The 22,277-nt window shown below is 32.2% G+C and overlaps 1 protein-coding gene across 2 annotated transcripts in view; it reads left to right on the top strand.

Moving 5' to 3' along the window:
- Positions 1–22,277, top strand: part of LOC128992407 (adenylate cyclase type 6) — a 197,970-nt gene that overhangs the window by 40,738 nt on the left and 134,955 nt on the right. For both annotated transcript variants that reach the window (XM_054415968.1, XM_054415969.1), the window contains exon 3: positions 21,675–21,702. The gene's annotated coding sequence lies outside the window, so the exon portion shown is untranslated. The remainder of the gene's footprint in view (positions 1–21,674; positions 21,703–22,277) is intronic.

The raw sequence follows: 22,277 nt of genomic DNA on the forward strand, positions 1-22,277 counted from the left end.
TATAAAATGAGGTACATAATAAGCTTGGATTCAATTTTAGATATTGGAACATTTTCAATTTGCATTACTAACATGACATTTGTGGGATTGATTAAAATAGACTGATTTCATTATTATTCAATTCAATTCCATTGATGTTTCCCTAGAAAGAACGAATCAGAAAAACGAAAATGTGGGTTTTATTTCCAAATAAAAGAGGACATGGAGTAGTAAGTGCCACTCAGTCATGCGATAAGTTAATCAGTTCAAATAACCTGTTGGGTTTTATGTTCCTGCACAACGATCACTGTGTTTATGGATATTATCAGTTTATGTGACAATTAAACCTTATAGCTGTGCGTTCAGGTCGTCTGATAACGGAATGGTAACTTATTGTCTGCTAAAAAGATATACCACAGTTTACAAAAATTGAGAATGTAATCGTAGAAAATGTCCTAAATAAAAGTTAAAATTAAAGCAACTCATTTGATACAAACGAAATACATTAAGTATAACTAGATAACCTGTTGCTCGAAATCGATCAAAACTGAAACTTGTATAAAAGAAATAAACAAAAAAACATTAACAGCAAGACTTAATTCAAAGAGTCACTCTAAAATAATTTATATGACTGATTATAGAAATATAAAAATATTATGATGTAAAAAAATATAAAAGCAATCTACAATATTTAAATTTACATTAACTCTCATACTGCTTCGGTTATCTCTTATGTATAGTAGGCGGGTGCACTCTATGAACACGTAGAAGTCAACCACACACTGTAAAGTGAGCTTTTGGCCTAATGTAGCTCAATTCCTCCTTTGACGCCAACCATCACTACTCTTATTCTAGCATTGTTAAATTATTTCTTTGGTGTGTTCTATTTTAGGCGTATTTAAATTAGGGGCCCCAACCCAAGTCTCCGGTTGGGAACATAAGAGGGTAAGCAAGTGGATCTAATGACAGATCTACAATGGATACACGTTTAAAATTATTAGAGCTGGAAATAACTATACGATTTGTTTGGCCAGGTGGTGCTTTGTTTTCAGTTTTAAAAATTTCTGCGAAATCTACACAGGTAAGCACCATTGTAGCGAGGGAAGACACTTCTTCTGTCTCTTATTATGTACATAAGAACCTCACTTCACTCCTCGGAGCTCTCGTCCCTACATAATGGCTGCCACAGCCTTCAAAGATTTGGCAAATGGGTTGGCATTGTGACCCTATTTCCCGCATATTTTCTCATTGCATTTTTTTATTGTGCTTAGTTCTCCTTTGGGTTCAAGTGACATTGTCGTACTTACTTATATATCTGTGCATATTCAGGATCATCACCTTATTGAGGAATTAGAGGACCCACTCGGTGGTAAAACGTGTCACGGATCTTAAAATTGTAGATCCCCTGTGGAACTTTCTCATCTTAATGAGCTTTGGAGCTGACCATGGTAAAGGCAGAACTAAATTGACGAACTTTATCCAAATTATTTCTGGATATAAGTCTCACAGTCCTATTTTCAGATTGGGAGTTTCCAATAAGAACCCGAAGCTTATTGTGGTGAATTGCACAAATGAGGTAAACGAACCTTTCATTTATGGCAACAAAGAGTACAAACTTAACCGTCTCGGCCAGTCTTTTATTGCTAAAAAATATGTAAGCTACTACAATGTAAACATTTAACGTTTATTTGTCCGAGATTGGACTATCACAACGGTGGTACTACCACTATGTACCCATCAAATGTTCAATTGAGAGGTTGATGCAAGCGGTCATGTTCGCGTTCCCTCCAGCCACTCACAGTTCTTCGTCGTACTGGCGGCATTTGATTTTAAATTGAAATGAAATAAAAAAGTTAACCAACCAACAGAAAACACTATAAAGGAATTGAAATTTTGATATCCGGTAATGTTAACTGCCCTGTGAATAATCACTTTTAAACATCCACTTTATCACATCGAACTGTAACTACATGATAATCAGTACAATACGATGTAAGGTAAATCAATTTAACCATAGACAAAAAGAATTAAATATTTATTCTTAAACACTTTGTTGTCTAGTATTGATAGGAAACTCTTAATTATGAACCAGACTTAGTTAACAGATTGAAACAAAATACAAACTAGTGTACCTGTTGCTCGAATTCGAGCAATTGCGAAGCATTACAGACGTTATTTTAAAACGAATAACAGTCATAATTTCCTATGACTTTATAAGAGTCAACTCAAAGATTATGGAAATACTCAAGATGTACACAGCAGTTAGATATAATCAAAGCTGACCTTGTTTTTTAGTGTTTTCTACAAATTTTTCCCACTCATAGCCGCATTAGGTTGTCTATAATAACGATTATAAATGAAAAAAAAAACAAACATTATTTCTATTTCTTCTACTGTACTTGGTTGTGTTCTATGACTTTCTGTTTCCATTGTTTGCAAATCGGCTCTTTCAATTATTGCTCAAGAAATGTAGCACAGTGTTAATTCAGTTTTATTTTTTAGTATATGAAATTGTCCAGTATTTCTAATTTTTTTCCATTGTAATTTAAAAAATTACACCAACTAAGTATCGTCTACTACAGATGCAATACGCCAAAGAATATCGTCTACGTGCAATGTCCAAGAAGTGGTAAAAAAAGGCAGAAACCAACCCATACAATAGATATAAGTTAACTTCATAAGAAATAATTTTAAGAGTTACTGAGGTATTAGGATTTTCCACTGATTTGGTAATAGAACATTATATTGAAAAAAATGGCACGATTGAGAAGAAAATCAATTTTAAAATCAGAAAAAAAAACCATTGCAAATATACTTAATTTTGACAAATTTAGTAAATCACAATTTAAATATTAACAGCTGTTTCATTCAAAAGTAGTGTAAATGTATGCATATGGTCGTAATGTAAACACATCTGAAGAGGGAACTTTAAAGAACTCTGGGGCAGAGCCCCAAGGAAATTTACCTTGTTTCTCTTTTGATGGCTCATCTACAGACTAAGACCTCTCTTTAGAGACCCCTACCAAGTTTCTACGCCCAGCCTTTCTCTATAATTAGCTGTGACAAAACCCCGTTTTTCCTCCATAAGAATAACATGGGATGGGAATTTAAAGGCCACTGGGGCAGAGCCCCAAAGGAATTTACCACGTTTCTCTTTTGATGGCTCATCTACAGACCAAGACCTTTCTTTAGAGACCCCTACCGAGTTTCTACACCCAGCCGTTCTCTCTAATTAGCTGTGACAAAGAAAAAACAGTTTCAAATTAATATATAGAGATTAATATATAGTGGAACCCCGTCGAAATCGACGCTTAATCTTGAGGTTTTATGTAAATTCAGCTAACTGCGATGGATAGAGTGAAGTCATTAGAATCTTAGTTAAATGGAGGGAGGATAAGCAATAATAAGTATGACGATTGTGTTCCCTAAAAAACGTGATTGATGAATTCGTTTAACACAATATTTCCTACCTTTTTATCGGCTTTAGGTTGCCCTAAAGGTTTTTAGGAGTCTTATAATTGTTTGTTCATGAGTTTGTTTCATACCAAAGCCACGTTCACTATTTGGGAGAATGAGTTCATATAATTAGTCTATCATGTTACGGAAAGAGTCAATATTTATTACTAACCACTAATTCCATCTGCTTTAGGAAAATCATTCGGATTGTATCCGGATTTATAAGTTATCATCATCTTTGGTCATAAAAATACAGAATTCTATCAGCATATTAAATCAGTTTTTTTTTGTTTTATAAAACTATCTGATTCTCCAGAAATCAGTAACATTCTTACTTCGATCTCAGCAATTTTAATTCCTTCTCTTGCCACATCGACCCATGTATTTAATCATCCTGTTCTTACTTGATAATTCATTAACTTGTGGAGTAGTTTTGCCTTAGCCATATAGACCACATAACGCTGTGCATGTATTTCGTGGATTGGAATGAACCATAATTGTAGGAAATTTCATCACAAATCTTGAACATTTGCGGAACTAAATCCATAACCTAGTCCAGCCTTGGTAACAAATTATGCAAATGCGATGAGATGTGATGTTGTGTTTACGAATGTTTTGTATTTGGTGAGGTTTAGATGCGTTGTTCGACCTAGCTACATGTGTACACCAAAGTAAAAACTGTGTACACATTTTTTTTAAATACCTGAATGGACATTAGTTCACCTACTTTACCAAACCATAGACTCCGTAGTTAGTCTATTCCAAAACTTGAACACAGCTCTCATCCTCAACGTACTCATCTATGACACAATTTTCAACCCAAAATTTTCTAAGAGCAATAAAGCATTTATTTTTGAACAACACATTTAAAACGTATCATAAATTCATCATTTTGGTGAAACTATAAAAAAACTTGCCATGCGGTGGAGAATCCATTTAAAATCATAAATAATAATGTAAAAATTTAATTTTGACAGTTTCAGTAGACCTTTGAATACAATTTTAATATTAACAGCTGGTTCATTAAAAGTAGTATAAAATTATCCATATGGTCGAAATGTAAACAACATTGCAGAGTGAACTTTAAAGGCCTATGGGGCAGAGCCCCAAGGAAATTTACCTCGTTTCTCTTTTGAGGGCTCACCTACAGACCAATACCTTTCTTTAGACACCCCTACCAAGTTTCTACGCCCAGCCGTTCTCTCAAATTAGCTGTGACAAAAACCTCGTTTTCCTCCATAAGAATAACATGGTATGGGAATTTAAAGGCCACTGGGGCAGAGCCCTGACGGAATTCTCCTTGCTTCTCTTTTGATGGCTCATCTACAGACCAGGACCTTTCTTTAGACACCTCTACCGAGTTTCTACGCCCAGCCGTTCTCTCAAAATAGCTGTCACAAAGAAAAACAGTTTCAAATTAATATATAGACTAGTGTACCTGTTGCTCGAATTCGAGCAATTGCGAAGCATTACATGCGTTATTTTAAAACGAATAACGGTCATAATTTCCGGTGATTTTATAAAAGTCGACTCAAAGATTATGGAAATACTCACAATGTACACAACAGTTAGATATAATCAAAATTGTTTGTAAATATCTGATCTTTTTTCAAAAGCTGATCTTGTTTTTTAGAGTTTTCTACAAAATGTTTCCCACTCATATAGCCGCATTAGGTTCTCTATAATAACGATTATAAATGAAGAAAAAAAACATTATATCTATTTCTTCTACTGTACTTGGTTGTGTTCTATGACTTTCCTGTTTCCATTGTTTGCAAATCGGCTCTTTCAATTTACTACAGATGCAATACGCCAAAGAATATCGTCTACGTGTAATCTCCAAGAAGTAGTAAAAAAGGCAGAAACCAACCCATACAATAGATATAAGTTAACTCCATAAGAAATAATTTTAAGAGTTACTGTGATATTAGGATTTTCCACTGATTTGGTAATAGAACATTATATTGCAAAACATGGCACGATTCAGAAGAAAATCAATTAAAATTTAATTTAATTTAGAATCCCCAGGGGTTATGAGTTAAATATTTTAAGGTTTTCTTGATAAATGTATAATGTTTTTTTAGTTTTCCTCCATTTCTTAATGTATTGATTAATTTGTTTAAAGTTAAATTTAATATAAAGTGTAATTTTATAAAATAACCCCTATGTAATTATAAATAATAGAATCACACAATGTAAAAATGCTACACAATGTAAAAATTGTAAAGAGCAATAAATAAATAAATAAATAAATAAAAATTAATTTTGACAAATTTAGTAAATCACAATTTCAATATTAACAGCTGTTTCATTCAAAAGTAGTGTAACACATCTGAAGAGGGAACTTTAAAGGCCTCTGGGGCAGAGCTCCAAGGGAATTTACCTTGTTTCTCTTTTGATGGCTCATCTACAGACTAAGACCTCTCTTTAGAGACCTCTACCAAGTTTCTACGCCCAGCCTTTCTCTGTAATTAGCTGTGACAAAACCCCGTTTTTCCTCCATAAGAATAACATGGAATGGGAATTTAAAGTCCACTGGGGCAGAGCCCCAAAGGAATTTACCATGTTTCTCTTTTGATGGCTCATTTACAGACCAAGACCTTTCTTTAGAGACCCCTACCGAGTTTCTACACCCAGCCGTTCTCTCAAATTAGCTGTCACAAAGAAAAACAGTTTCAAATTAATATATAGATTCCAGCTTTGCTCTGGAAGTTTTAAGCCCTGCAGTCTGTGGTTAACCTTAAACACTATTTCAAACTACGTCCATATGTTATTTGTAAACAAAGTTTACAATGAGTTTGATCAAATGTCAACAGATAGCGCCGCCTTCCAAACTTTAGCCCTTAAGTGTACTTAAGTGGTGCCCTTTCTTAATATTTTGAGACGTATTTGCACATCTACGTGAAAATACCTTTAATTTGACACCTCAAACTTTAAAATCCATCAAGCTGTTATTGAGCTATGACTGTGAAAAGAAAACTGCTTGCGTATTAATATATAGATTAGAATAGATATATTTTTTTACTTGCACATATACAGTAAATAAACGGTTTTGAATTTGATAAGCGATTGTTGTTAAAAGTTAAGCCAAACTAACATTTAAATTCCTATAGTAAGTTTTTCTTCAAATCGGACAGGTCTATGAATAATATAGGCTACTTCGCATTATCGCTGATTTTAGATTCTTAACTAAACTCAAACTTTGTGAAGAAATAATTTTTATCCTCTTATAAAACCTTTTTTTGATGTATGATTGACGTCCATAAAAATTTGATTTTGTTGAACCATTGTTTTGCGGTTTGACCCTTAAAAGTGACTTCAACTGGTACATAATTTTGATATAAATACATGATATTACGTTCAATAGATGGTTGTTTAATGTTCACTAGAGTACACGTTGCTTGAAATCAAGCAATTGCAAAGATTAAAGTAGTTATTTAAAAACAAATAAAAGTGGTCATAATTTCCGATGAGTTTATAAGACTCAACTCATGGATACGTACCTAACAGTTCCATATAATCAACATTTCTTGTAAATATTTTATCATTTTTCAAAAGCTGATCTGGTTTTTTTAATGATTCCCCCCACTTAAAGCCCATGTTGATATTCATCAATGATAATGCAGTCTGCATGGTTTCAACCATTGTCGCCGGTAGGATACGTTTACAAATTTCAGTCAATTTTTTATAGCGATAACATTTTGTTTACATGACTAAGAACTACCCAATTTTCTGCATTTAACCTCTCTGTCGCAATTTTATTTGCATCAGTTGCCATTCATTTGGCTAGTTACTGTTATATCGTAAATTATATTTACCTGAAAAAATGCATAATTTAAAGGCCTAATGTCGTTCAGATGGGTTTTGTTTCCCTTAAATGTGAATAATAATGTGAATAATGCGAATCCTTTAATTAAAGTTTTAATAAGGTTTCTTGGATGTAGTCACATTCTTTTAAAATCACTTGAATTTTATGAAAACATATATTTAATGATTAATGACCTTGCTGTACCAGTTTAATTTAGGGGTTTCCTTTGCCAATCATCATACAGTTAAGTCCATGTTTCCTACAAAATAGTAGCACTTCGGCTAACACCCTTGTTCATTGTTTGTGGGATTCTTCATATTGTAGCTGTAGGTGTTCTTCATTATATAGGTTGATAACGATAGTAATTTTTTTTTAAATCTAAATAAGGATAAACAATAAAATTACTATCGTTATCAACCTGTACAATGAAGAACACCTAAAGCTACAATATGAAGAAGATTTCATATTATTTCTCAAGAAATACAGTCCTATGTCAATTCATTTTTTTATTTGGTAAAATATATCAAGTTGTACAGGCTTTCTAAATTTTTTACATTGTAATATGTACCATACAAATGTAAATTAAAATAGTAAATATTTAATTTCAACAAAATCAGCAAATGTACCTAATGCGTTTCATCGAATTGAATAATAAATAACAGCAATTAAATTATACAGCTGATAAAAATTTAAACAATTATGTTCTTCATAAGGATAACATGGATAACTTTAACAGCCACTGGGGCAGAGCCTAAGGGGATTTACAAAAAATATCAGTTTGCAGATCTACGCGACACGCTCTTTCCAATGAGACGTCAATGGATAAAATTGGTTAAGAAATGGCGGAGGAGTTCAACCGACAGAGTTTCATGTAGCGTATTAATTATATAGATTCTGTGTTTTTTATTGCCCCTCCTTCACATCCTAGGATGACCCGAAACTGTTTTACACATTACTTCAGGCTAGTCCTAGAGTGATATTATAACCTGGATAAACTACATCGGTGATTGGCGGAATTTGAACTCGGGACCTCTACCACCGAAGCCCCGAGCTCTACCACTAAACTAGCTCGCTCCCCTGGTTGTTTATACTATAGTGAAACACACTGCAATGCAAGTAGTGCTCATCAAACACCGAGGAAAATCAACGTCTCTCAGCTACCGGACGTTGCGACAAAAAGACAATTCAACAGCTGATCACGTCGCAATGGTCATTAGATCGAGGAAGTCTACACAACGATACATTGAGATACATAGAGGATACATACATACTTTAAGTCCCAGGTAGACGGAGGTGAGGAGAAAGATTCCATCATACTGACTATGCTCATTGAGCTATGCTTTCGTTGTGTTTAAATTATGATAGATACAATTCCTTGGATTTAAATATAAACTATAAACTATTGACAGGTTATATAGTTTTTGGAGTTGCAGTCTTCTTTTCTATTGAATTAATGTTCAATGTACGGTTACCTTAAACTTAATATGTCAGAAGGTTGTATTGAATCACTGAAAATAAGCATTTACATACATCTGAACAAAACGATACCGATTATTATAAATGCTATCAACATGCATTGAGTTTAATTGTGAAGAAACTTCACTACAAATACAAATTAAAATCATTAATTAAAAAACTAAAATTACCAAGGCTCACAATTATCATATTCTACCCAAACACTGTTAACAGAGGGATACCCACGACTTAACATGGGTTGCTGGTGGTTCGTGTAGAAACTAGCAAACAACTCACTGAACATAATTTAAATAATTGCAAGCAATAATGAGTATCTTACAAAGTTACTACGGATAAACTTCATCTTGTTATGGATAACACTAAAATGGAGTTTGCCTCTTTAATAACTTTACAAATGTGCATAACACTTTGCAATTTGGCAACTTCAATTTAACTAGTTTAACTTAATTTAACTAAATTCTCTACACAGTACTTTCAAGGGATTCGTATGTGAACAAAATAAACTTTATGGATACGATATGTATAAAACCAAAAGGTATTAAAATAAATCAAAATTATATAAGTCGAAAAGTCGACGAAGTCTAAATGAAGGGTTATAGTGATGTTCTGTATAATTACATGCACATAATTTGTATGGACATAACCGCAAAAATGAATCACGAATGCTTAATATTGTTGCCACAAAACCAACTGTGATTGCCACTGTTTTGTATTCTACCCACACAATATGTTCTTAGAATTAGGGTTTGGGTTTCCATTGGGAATCTTAATTAGTCTGTCGGACTGTATGTGGTGTATGTGGTTCTTATACCAGTATGTGAAGAGAATGTCCCTATTAGTTGTGTAGCCCGTAGATTGTATGCAATAAATTTGCTCTGGTGTTTTCAATTTCAATTTATAAAAACAGTATAGAACTGCTGTCTAGGAAAACAGCTAATTGTGGTTGTGGTAAACTATCTATTATGATAAGGCTACCAAAACTATCAGATAAGTTGAGGTATATTCGTATTGAGCTTAGAAACAAATGAGGCAGTTGTGAGGCATAAAGCATTCTAAAAGTGTAAAATTGTTTTAACAACCAGTTAAGTAGCTATCAAAAGTTTTTAGGGACAATCAGAGATATTTTACAATCCAGGGGCAGTAATGTAGTGTTCAAACGAACGCCACTTTGGTGGTTTATTATTTGGAGGTTTATTAGATTGTTTTACAATAACCTAAAATAACCTTTTTTTAAGAACTATTAAAACTATTAGATAATAGCTATTAGACCAACCCTCGTACAATATTATATAAAATATACATCTGAAAAAATAAATTAAGTTATTCCTTTCAAAGATTTTATAGAATACAAACACCGAACCATGCAAAACTGTTATTCTATGTGATACATTTTACAGTCATTTGGCTTGTACCAAAAATAAATAATTATAACGTATGGCTGGAATAAAATATTATTATTAAAATATGGATTTTCACTTTGTTGAAAACTTACAGATACAATGATTACAATGATAATAAATACGAATTATGTTCAAATTTACACAAACTTTGATATGAAAACAAACGATATAGTTTCAATTAATATTATGTAAAGTTTTAATATATTTTTTATTCTACTTTTCTGCAGTATAGTACGATCATATTTTAAAAGTAGAAATAAACACAATCAAATACATTAAATAGCCTCTGAAACCTTTAAATATACTAGAACAGAATTACATTTTGAAAACTACGTCCAAATTATCGAAAAACGAGTAAAACAGTATGTATAAGCTTTGTACAGGTACAATTAATTTGCAATGTTATTAAAATTACTTAACGTTTTGCAGTGTTGATGGCCTAACAATATTAAGTATTAACAAAAACTGACTATCAATTAATGATGCTGTCTTACAAAAAAGTCGACGTTAGGTAGTTACAAAACTATTGTTTGGTCCGTTTCCTTACAAAATATACTTTACAAAATGACAATAGCGTAGGTAAAAAAATATAATTAGCTTCCACACAATTTCAATTTCAATAAACCTGTGTATTTGGACAGCAAAATAGCCAAACAGAACAGCGATCTATGTAAATACACTCAACAATTCATGAATACTCTACGTCTTTCATGGCTGATTTACATAATATTCAGTCGAGACGGTTTCTTTTGCTGAATAAACTCGGTTATCAGGTGGGAATATTTCAGAACCTGCACGGTTTGCTCAGCACCTGATGAATCCTGATTAACATAATGGAATTAAAGTTTAAGAGTATTTAAAACATTCTTCTCCCTAAAACTTAACACCAAACCTAAACAATTTAATAATATAAATATAATTTTAGGGTTTAGCCGTAGAATGTAGACTTTATGATGGTTTAGAGCAGTCATAAGACGGATAAATATTGAAAATGGTGTAAACGAAAGAATAAACGTTAAAAATGTACATATTTATAGTGTAAAATGATTAATATAATTGTATAGATATAAACATTGATTCAATGTCAGAGTTAAAAAAATAATAAATATAAAATTAGGTGATCTGGTCTTAGGTCTTATATAATTAACAATCCAAGCACGGTATTTAGTTAATTACCCGTAATATTCTGACATTGCTTATTTTATGCTAAGTGATAAATAGTTTATTAATAAAGTAGATTTAACAATGGTAATAAATTGTAGTTAAATGTCCCTATATAATATAATTGTCCTTGTATCTTCTTAAAGACTAACGTTTAATATTTTCGAAAGGTTTTCAAATTCATCCGACGGCTTTATTCAGGGTGTAAAAACTTTATTTGGAAAATCCATTAACATATGTAAAAATAAATACTATATCTTTATTCACCCATTTAAATTTTAGCGTGAATATAAAAATTAATGTCTATTGCAAACTTTTATTTTTTTCAGAAGTCAAAGTCAGTCTGCATGTATTAAATTCGCACTTAATACATTTTACGTTTTAATAAATATGCTTAATAAATCTAATAATTGAGAAATGAATCATTTTGGATACTTAATTCTTTTAATTGTCTTTTATAACCTTAGTTTGTATGTGCAATTAATTTTAAAATACATACAATTTACATGAAAATACTACTATTGAATAAATATTAATATTATAAAAAAATTATTATTAATTTAAGTGATTTTGTGTAGAGATTCTGGATTTACGACACTAAATAATTTTAAACAAGTCTGCTTGGATATGCAATTAATAATTCAATTGACTACTATAGTATGAATCCAAAATCAATCCAAAATATTTATTTAAGGAGAAATTAAAAATGTCAATACACACAATCAACCCGAGATCTAAAACACAATTGAGACAAGTCTAGACAGTGCACGTGGGGAGCCCCAACGTGGTTTGGCCTTGACAGATTGTCTCATTAGTGCTAATTGTGAAAACCATTACCTTACAATCATTTGTTTACCTAACTACTTCTCACCAGCTTCTCACTGCCAACTGTAGGCCACGTAATATAGTTATCGAATAATTTGTGACAGCTAGTTTGTCAGTCACTAGGCAGTGATCAACGGTTTAGAGTAAAAATTTGTTAAATCCTAGATACATTTGTGGATGCATTTAATTTTACTTGGTTAAGTGGTAGTCAGCTGTTTTACTATGTTTACTGTAATCAGCTGTTCGATTGTTAAGTTTGGGTTGATTTCCACATCAGTGATAGTGATTTTTCTTAGAGAATACAATTTTGGTTACTCTAAATTTTAAAGGGACGATTTATAAACTTATTGCAAGTGTTTAAGGCCATAAATAACCCAAAAGACCTAATCTATTTGGTTAAAAATATTAATTTACACATTGCGTTAAAAACAGAATGAAATAATTATAAACTTTTTTATGGAAAGGAATTAGTAATTGGACAAAATCTAAACCTTTTGAATTTAAATTTGAAAAAAATAAAATAAGAAATGAAAATGGTCATTTTGTTTGTAATATTTTGAAACTCTATTAGCAGCAGCGTCTTTAAGCTTTCAAAAGTGTCCGTAAAGACTTAGCATACAATAAAGAGCAATATTACGTCAGATTTACCAAATCATTTGTAACTGAAACACTACGATTTTTCGTACGTAAGAAACTCTATTTTAATTCATTTTATTTCAGCAACAGATAATTTGGATAAAAAGGATTGATCTATAAAATCATGCAATTTACAAAGCTAAAACTATAATATCCGTTATAACAGTTTCATGTAGCCTACTTGGCCATCACAGAAGTGCTAAACTACTCCATGATACAGGTTTACAGCACACGTGCTAAAACTAAAGCTGGAACACCTGCTTGTTTTACAGTGTTTATATGACGTCACACCCAGCTGTTTCTCAAGTAATCATCTGATTTTATGAGCTTCTTTGGAATTTTTGCATCCTTAAACATATGTTGCTGTTTAAAATGCTTTTATTAATGGTATTTTCCAACGGAAAAGCACACGATGCCATTATATATCCGTCAAGTTTATAATGGTATTGAATGACTAGGCATTTTGTACATGTGTGACAGGCGAAGTATAAAATACAGATATTTTTCAACACAAATCTACTTAACAATATTTACACATTTTGTGTATGGTTAGGTTACTTTAGTTTAGGTTGGTTTGTTTGACTAGATTAAATAATGCCTAAAATGAAATGAAAAGAGTGAAAAAGTCCTTTAGAACAATTAAATATTTTTATATGGTTAGGTTAGTTTATCTTAGATTAGATTTGCCAAACATACAAAAAGTACTAAAACAGCGTGGTTTACACTTTTGCTGCGGTGCCAACGGGCATTTTGTTTATTAGTCGATTAGTCGATGTATGTAGTTAGATTTATTTCATATTTTGCCTGATCAATTTTAGGCATTCTATGGAATGGTATGTTTGTTATCAAATTAAAAATTAAAGAGAAAAAGACAATACAAATCATTTACCGCATTACAGATAGACATACAAATCTATAAATCAAAGTTGCTAAAACAAAAGTCCGTGATCCTGCCAATGTAAAACCAGTGGTCAATAATTAGCCAGCTGTTTAATTTAAACATATTTTTTTGCTTAGAAGAATTTAAATATTTGTTCGTGCATTGTACTGTCAACGTCTGTAGTAAAACAATAAAAGCAAAGGAAACAGATATGTTTAGTAAGTAATGTCAAAAGAAAGAAATAAATCTTGGTTTCTTTTATTTAAGTTACTTACATCTATGTAAGTTAGTTTATGAGTTTTGCATGATAAGTAAACAGAGTATTCTTTAATTAGTATCGTTTAAAATTGTAAGTTTATTCCAGTTTATTACAAAAATACTTCTAAATGCGATTGTGATTAAAAATACCCCCGCCGCAGCAAACCTGCCGACTAAGCGAATTTCCATTTGTCTGAATTGATTTTCAGTTAAATATATTTTAATAACATTAGGATTAACGAGTACCTAGGTTTGCAACTACAATGAAACTAATAAAGTGTGTTTTTGAGTAAAATATTGATAGCTTAGTACAAAATAAATAGATTTGCCAAGTTTGATCAAAATATATTCATAAACAAGCAAACTACAACATTTGACAATATTCTCCATAAGAATAACATGGGAATTTTAAATTTACAATTTTTTTAATTTTCTCCGTTACTAATAATCGAACAAAAATACTTTTATATACTAAATTATTTGTTTTTTTAAGCTCTTTAAAAAGGTCTAAAGAGAAATTGGGAAATTTTGTGTTTTGAGGGTCAAAAGTGAGAAAAACCAATTTTTACCCCATAAAACCCTCCGTAAAGCCCCGTTCCCATGGTCCGATCGTGCTGGTTCGCGAACTCATTCAAGTTTATCCCGCTTTACACCTTTAAACCAAATTTCATCAAAATCGGACAAAAATTACTCAAGTTATCGCGTTCACGGACGTATATATATATATATATAAATCTATATATATATATATATATATATATATATACATATATAAAAATTTGAACGAATGGTGTTTTTGGCCTCTGGGGACATCAAAATGAAAAAGTAAATCGGTCCCGGGTCTAGGTCTTACCGTGCCACCTACGGTAATAGCTACTTCCCTATAGGGAAATTCGCTAATTCAACAAAATACTTTTATTACGATTCAGTTTACCAGTCATGTGGATGGATAATACTTTGATACAAACAAACATTAATTATTATTTATTCCTGGAAAAAAATTTAATATCATGATGGATTTCAATGTTGTTCAAACGTCGGTCAAAATACTGCAGCTATATTTATCACCTGTTCGGTGAAGTGGATACTAACGGAGATATTTATTTATGGCCACGGCATTATCAGATAATGTACCTCTGAACAGGGATTTGTAATTATTCAACACAAATTCACACCTTGTAGCATATTGTGAATGATTAATTACAAGCTTTAAATCAATTACTTTATTAATTAATTATACCAAAAACTTTAAACAAACATCTGATGCTTTTACATTGTCAGTGTCTTATACTTGTGTATGTCCTTGATAATGTCGTTGTTAGATTTTGCTGCTGTGATTTAATTTAGTTGTTGGTGTTGGATTCATCAAAATGTTTATAAAGCTAAACACTAAAAACCATAATGGAACATTTTTGAAGCTCTTCCAAATTATTATTCTTTAAGCAATATTTGTTATTTTTACCAAAGCACTAGACACACACAAATTTTGATTTGTTTTTTTTTGTGACTGTAAGTTAGTTTGCTAGCTATTATCTTTTTCCTTTTGAACGCTTGTGTGTATTATTTAGACATGTAAAGCAAGTTATTTGTTGCGATTCCCAAAATCTATATTTTGTTCTCGTAGGCCTACTTCTGATATAATGATATAATATATTAAAAATATTTCTTCCTCGCATTTTTCGTGTCACTTTAAATCTGCAAACTTTTTTTGCCTCTTACACTTATTTTCACAACTATAAACATAGCTTCTCGGTTTTAGAATGCACCCAATGTTTAGGTATTAAACACATGAGATATGTATGTCAATTTAAATAATCATCTTTGAAACTATAATAAAACTCTCTTATAGGATTGTATTCCTTATCAGAAAAATTAATTTTTCAAAAGCATAATTAACTATTTTCTTCCTGTTACCATAGGCTATATTGACCCATATCTAATATGTATTTTTCATTTAGATATAAGTATTAAACGTTTCTGTATAAGGTCGCACCACTCAATCTCAACCTAATCAAGAATTAAGTGTAGCCTACTATTACAAATTTGTAGTAAAAACAAAATTTTAATTCAATCCATGTTTAGTGTTAGTAATTTCCCTGCATTTTTAATAAAAATTGGCAGAAAGAAACGAAAATACTGACTAAAAGGTAAGATTGTACAATCTTGGAAAGTTTTCAGAGCAAACTTAGAAAGTAGCCTTCCCTCGGTCGATCCAAGTTTGTCAAATATGTTTTATGGCTTCCATTACAACTGTTGGTGGTTAGGTATCTAAACTGTAAAAAATATGACCTGAGTATTTTCACATTTGTTTGTTTACTAACTTTTCTCAACTGACGTGTGGGTCTTAAAAGTTTTGTCAGGGAAAAGTTATAAAGAAACTAAGCTTGACCACACAATAAAACATATTTTACTACACAAGCATTGACTTAATTTATATTCACTTACACATTCAACTATTTATCATTATTTTTGCTAATTCCTCAAAATATTTTTTCACATAACCTTAAAGTTTTAGTTGTATTGGCGGTTAGTGTGCATTATTATTGTGGTGAATAGTGGTGATAGGGTATAGTGTGGTGAAAAAATAGCGTTTGTACTACGGACCGAAATGGTTTTGCAGCTCTCGAGCCGGCAAACTCATTTTTGCACCTAGATACAAAATTTACTATAGTGTTGCAATGAGACGTAAGACTCATATTTGTAAAGTCTTCTAATTATTGCACAGTATAAATACTACCAAGTAGGCTTCAATTAATTAATGAATCAATCAGTTCCGAAACTGAACTATTGAATGGCTTCAACAATCAACATCCTGTTTTTTTCACGTTGGATATTATTTTTATTATTTTGTTAAGTTTTTATCAATAGCACGATATGTGCAGGCAATTAATTTCCAATTTTGCTTTGTGAGTGCTCCAATCAAAAATGTCTCTATTTAGTTTTGGCTTTAATCATCGGCTATCTAAAAGCCATAAAATTGATAGTGGAGTTATATCCTCGGAGTCAAAGAAAAATTTATAAATAATGTAATACTGTTAATGAACAAATACATTCAATTTCGTTGGTAAAACAATTTAGTTATTTAGAAAACATCAGGATGGTAAACAAAATTGATTTCATAATATACAAAGAATTGTAAGAGTCTTTGGTTGTGTAATTGAACCTCTATAAGTAACGGTTCTATTTTGAACCTAGTATCTCTATGCCATCGAGATACAGTATAATGTAAGAATATTGACTAAAGAGTTATAACTAATCGTTGTATTATTGTAACTTATGATTTACAAACATGTTTAAAATAAGTAAAGATTTTTGAATCGGTCTAAAGATAATCCTAAAAAAAATCACTCAATTAAAAATATAACTGAAAGTAGCATAAATGACCCTGATGACTGATGATTTGAAAAAAAACAACCGTCTCATCTTTTCCAGGGATGAAATCTATATAAATAATACCCCCGCCGCAGCAAACCTGCAGACTAAGCGAATTTCCATATGTCTGATTGGATTTACACTAAAATGTCTATTTAAAAATTTAACATTTATTTCCTATATAAATAGAATTATTTTAACAGGTACTTAGGTTTGCTGCATCAGGGAGGGTAAAACTTTTTTTTGTAAAATGTTAATAGTTAGTCAGAAATAAAAACATTTTCCAAATTTGATCAAAATATGTTCATAAACAAGCAAACTACAACGGTTTACTCGTTCTCCATAAGAATAACATGGGAATTTAAAATTTACATTTTTTTGGAATTTTCTCCGTAACCATTAGGCGCATAGTAACACTTCAATATACTAAATTATTTGTTTTTTAAGCTCTACAAAATGGTTTGAAAAGATTTTGCAAAATTTTATTTTTTTTGGGTCAAAAATGGGAAAAACCTATTTTTACCCCATAAAACCCCCCGTAAACCCCCGTTCCCATAGTCCGATCATGCTGGTTTGCGAACTCGTTCGAGTTTATCCCGCCTTACACCTTCAATCCAAATTTTATCAAAATCGGACAAAAATTACTCAAGTTATCGTGCGGATGGACACACACACACACACACACATATATATATATCTATATATATATAGATATATAAAAAAATTTGAACGAATGGTGTTTTTGGCCTCTGGGGATATCAAAATGAAAAAGTAAATCGGTCCCGGGCCTAGGTCTTACCATGAGACCTACGGTAATAGCTACTTCCCTATAGGGAAATTCGCTAAAATTAGAGTTTTGTCTGTACATTGCTCAGAATTATATATTTTTAGGTTATTTTTACGTCTTATACATTAAATAAGCAGAAACGAGTCTTATCTCAATTTCTGTCTGTCTGTCTGTCTTTCCCTTTGTCTGTAACACTCAAGATGGCATTTTACGCTATCTTCTCCTGGAAAACGAGAGTACCTATCAAGATCCAAGTCATTTTAATGTATTCACTGGATTGGCGAGATTGTCTTTAGCCATTAAAATATGGCCTCACTACTTTGTAAATAATATTACGAACGTTCAAAAATGTACTTTTGTGCGATTTATGTCAAGTTTTCGTCCAATTTTTATTGCATAATCATCTATGAAATAACGAACAGCTGTTCGGATCAAGATTATTTTTCCTAGCTGTCACTGATATGTTTACAAATGTTGTTTACAAATACCGCAACCTTTTTCAATCACGTTTTGAATGTAAATCCCAAGTGATTAAAAACGTTTTTCTTACATAACGGATTTAATTAATCGAAAGTGCAATAATGTAGTGTAATAGTGTAACCGTGTAAATGAAATTAAATAACTAGGCAATATCCAGTTCAGGAACCAGAGATTCTTTGTGTATAAATTGTTCTTGAGTTTTGATAACCAGAAAGAAGACCTTGAATCAGTGTTGTATACGGCTGGGAAACTTTAAATTTAATAATGATCGTCGCCAATGGCTTAGAAATATGGTTTCCACTCATTGACACGGCGCTTCAATGGCGGTTGTGTAAAGTGGTAAGTAAAAAATCACAACTGCAGTGGTTGATTGTAACAGAGGTTTACGGATGATGCTAAACTCGCTTTTCTAATGTGTTATTTTCTGTTCCTACCATTGACTATATATATATATATAGTCAATAGTACCTACTCACCGTGTGATGCAATCGCTGGACCATACAGCCATGCTCTTGGGTACGTACGCCTACCCAATTATTCATAACAAACTGTTCGACGACGATCCTTGATACCGGTACTTTTCCCTAGAATACACGGCCTACCTACTAAAGAAATAAAATTACAAACGTCCAAAAACCCAACGTTGTGTGATTTTTGTCACATTTCCTTCTAATGTTATTAGATAGCCTTTACCAATCATTGTTTAGAGAATAGGTACGTAGGGCCTAATCTATTAAATAACAAAAAGTTGTTTGTATGAGGTTGTTTTTTTTAAAAACTGACACCGATAAGTTTACATTAAAAGTTGTTTACAAATAAAGCAGTTATTGGGAAATAACTTTGATTGCCGTTTTAAAACGTTTTACGAGAAAATCAAAAACCAAGAGATCAATAACCTCGGGACTTGATTAACTCATATAATTGGTCGGCTGTACTATAGATCTCAACTGTCAACGTTGGTTTTTGGTACCGGTTCTATTCCTTAGAACCGTTGGTACTGTTGGTAGTAGCAAGAATCATTTTTAAGTACCAACACATCACTGTACTTTACAAATTAGTTATCGTTGGTGTTGCACCTTATTTATTATTACAGGCGTATTCAATTTAATTGATGTCTTAACTGTACAATTTTTGCTTTTTCTTTCTTGATTCCAAAATGTTAGTTTATGCTAAGAAAACGATAACGCACTTTAGTAAAACATTTATTCAGCTAACCATAATGAATTGTTTAAACGCTTTACGTTGTTTATGTATCAATAGTTCGTGGCCTATTTTGGTAATATTTACTATAAATTACCAATCGTCTATACCAGGGTGGCTGGACCACCGTCGTCTTCATTTCATATAGTAAGCCGTCATTTCGGGTCATCATCGGTCCAAGCAAATATACATTGTTATGATGAAATTTGATGACATTAACAAAATATTTTAGATACTAATTTTACAAGTACTTTGTTATGCTTAAAGCGTAGCAAACCCCCTAATTAAGTTCTGTATTTTTGTGTGTATGTCTGTTAGTAAAGCATTAACGTCCTTATTTCTCAGTGTTTCACGGAAAGGACAAAAGTACCTTTATAATGAAAATGTCAACACGAATAAAGTGTTAAATTGGGAGGTTGAAGTAGTACCTTAAATACTTTTAACCATTGTGGAAGGTAACTTTCAATTATAGGCCTACATTAGGGCTATGCCTCATAGATCTATAAAGCATTTTTTAGTTTAATCATTGGATTTAACATATGGACCAACACGACCCAGGTTACATTTAATTTCGAAGCATTTGTTTTGGCTTGAAACTGTCAGATACTGTATTTGCGAAGGTTTATATACTGTATAATAGTTTTGCCAGCATATCTGAAAATATGCAAACCAAATTCTGTTCTTAATAAAAAGGTTTCAATAACTGACTACAATAAGATCCCCGTGCGTAGAACGGGCACACAGCTAGTCTATAATATTAAAACGAAACAGTGTTTTTTTATTTCACGATTCTGAATCAACCACTCGACGGATTTTCATGATTTTTGTGTTGAAAGAAAGATAATTTTGAGAACTAGGGAATGTCGAAGCCATAATTTTAGTTTAGGGTCCCAGTTTTTTAGAAATTAAGTTTTAATTTTTAAAAAGTCTAGCAGCCGATGGACGAGTTTAAGTCGTTTTAGTGGTGGTTTAACTAACAGCTGGTTTCTAACTGTCATTGAAATGTTTACGTTACAAGTTGTTTGTATACAAAAATATTGATCGTCAGAGTTTGCCTACACACTATTTTACTTTAAAATGTAGTTTCTTTCCTACCGTAAAAGATCTATGTTATCAGGAGATTGTGTAATTTTGAACTAAGCATTTTAAACGTATAACCAAGTTTTGTCATAAATGCAATCCGTCTAAGTATAAGTGCTTAATCCTTTAAGATATAAGTGGTTTACGTGTTGATACATCTTTATCTAGATGTTTGAATATAAGTATGACTGTATACAGTACACATTTTATTCGCAATGAAAATGTCAACCGGTGTACTGTAGTACAGGTCTTCAGAAAACTGACCAGTAAGCTGCAGGGTGTCAGTAGAAACCAAAATCGATTCATACCATATCATAACTATCCCAGTAGTACTCAATGATTCAGAAACTTAATAAAGGGGTACATTCCAAAAGTAGACCAAAAGGCTCGGATCTCGAATGGGCTGGGCAGGCTTTGCATGGCGGAGAGAAGATACTTCAACTTTTAAAAGTGTATTCCAAGGAGTATTACAAGGTAGACGACCAATTGGAAGACCAAGTAATGAAAGACATCTTGAGACTGGTATCTTCCTTAGAAATGGCAGGGGATAGAAGAGAACGGGAGGCCAGGATCATTTTAGAGGTTTCAGTGGCCAAGGTGGTAAAAAAGGTACGGTAAGTATGCAGTGGAAGGTGGTATGTATAGCTACTGTACTCAAAGCCAGTGTGTGTGAATCGGCCACCAAGTTGTAAACTAGCTGTTCTGAATCATATTCAGTTTTAATTGACTACTGGATTCCCGTACGTAGGACGGGCCAACAGCTCGTACTGTTAAGTATGAGTATGTTCATACTACTACCATTACTACTATCTAAAACCCTATTCTCATAGTAAAAATCTCACGTTGTTTGTTTTCTAACGTGTACTATTTTTCTAGGTATGCAAGATAGGAAGCCAGAGACTTTGTAAGTAAAATTTGAAATATGATAATAAACACTTCTGACTAAATTTTATAAATTCAAATCGCAAATAATGACTCACTCTCGTACTACCTACAAACACATTGCAAATGCGTTACTTTACCAGTGTGGCAACATATATCATAAATAGCCTGCATTTCGTGTTTGTAAAAACACGGTTTACAGTTGTTGACACTCTAATACAGTTACGGAATATTGGCGGTGGGTCTAATAAAACACAAGTTAATACAAAACACCTTCTAGGGGTTGAAGCATGGGACTTCAGTCCCTATTCCTGGGGTGAAATCCTGGCAATTTCTAATGGTATACGTCAATACCGTGTCTCAGTGGTGCGGAACCCACCTAACGTTGTGATAGGTGGTAACTGATAGGTGCACAATACCTAACCTAACATAACCTGACCAAAACGTAACCTAAGCTAAGCTAAGCTAACCTAACCTAACCTAACCTTTCTAGCCTAACCAAGCCAAACTACTGTAAACCAAACATAACAAATCGAACCTAACAAATCGAACCTAACAAACCAAACCTAACCTAACATAACCTGACCTAACGAAACC

Source organism: Macrosteles quadrilineatus, unplaced genomic scaffold (genome assembly GCF_028750875.1).
Source record: "Macrosteles quadrilineatus isolate MER2022 unplaced genomic scaffold, UCM_ALF_1.0 Scaffold_4__1_contigs__length_99947679, whole genome shotgun sequence".
NCBI lineage: Eukaryota > Metazoa > Arthropoda > Insecta > Hemiptera > Cicadellidae > Macrosteles > Macrosteles quadrilineatus.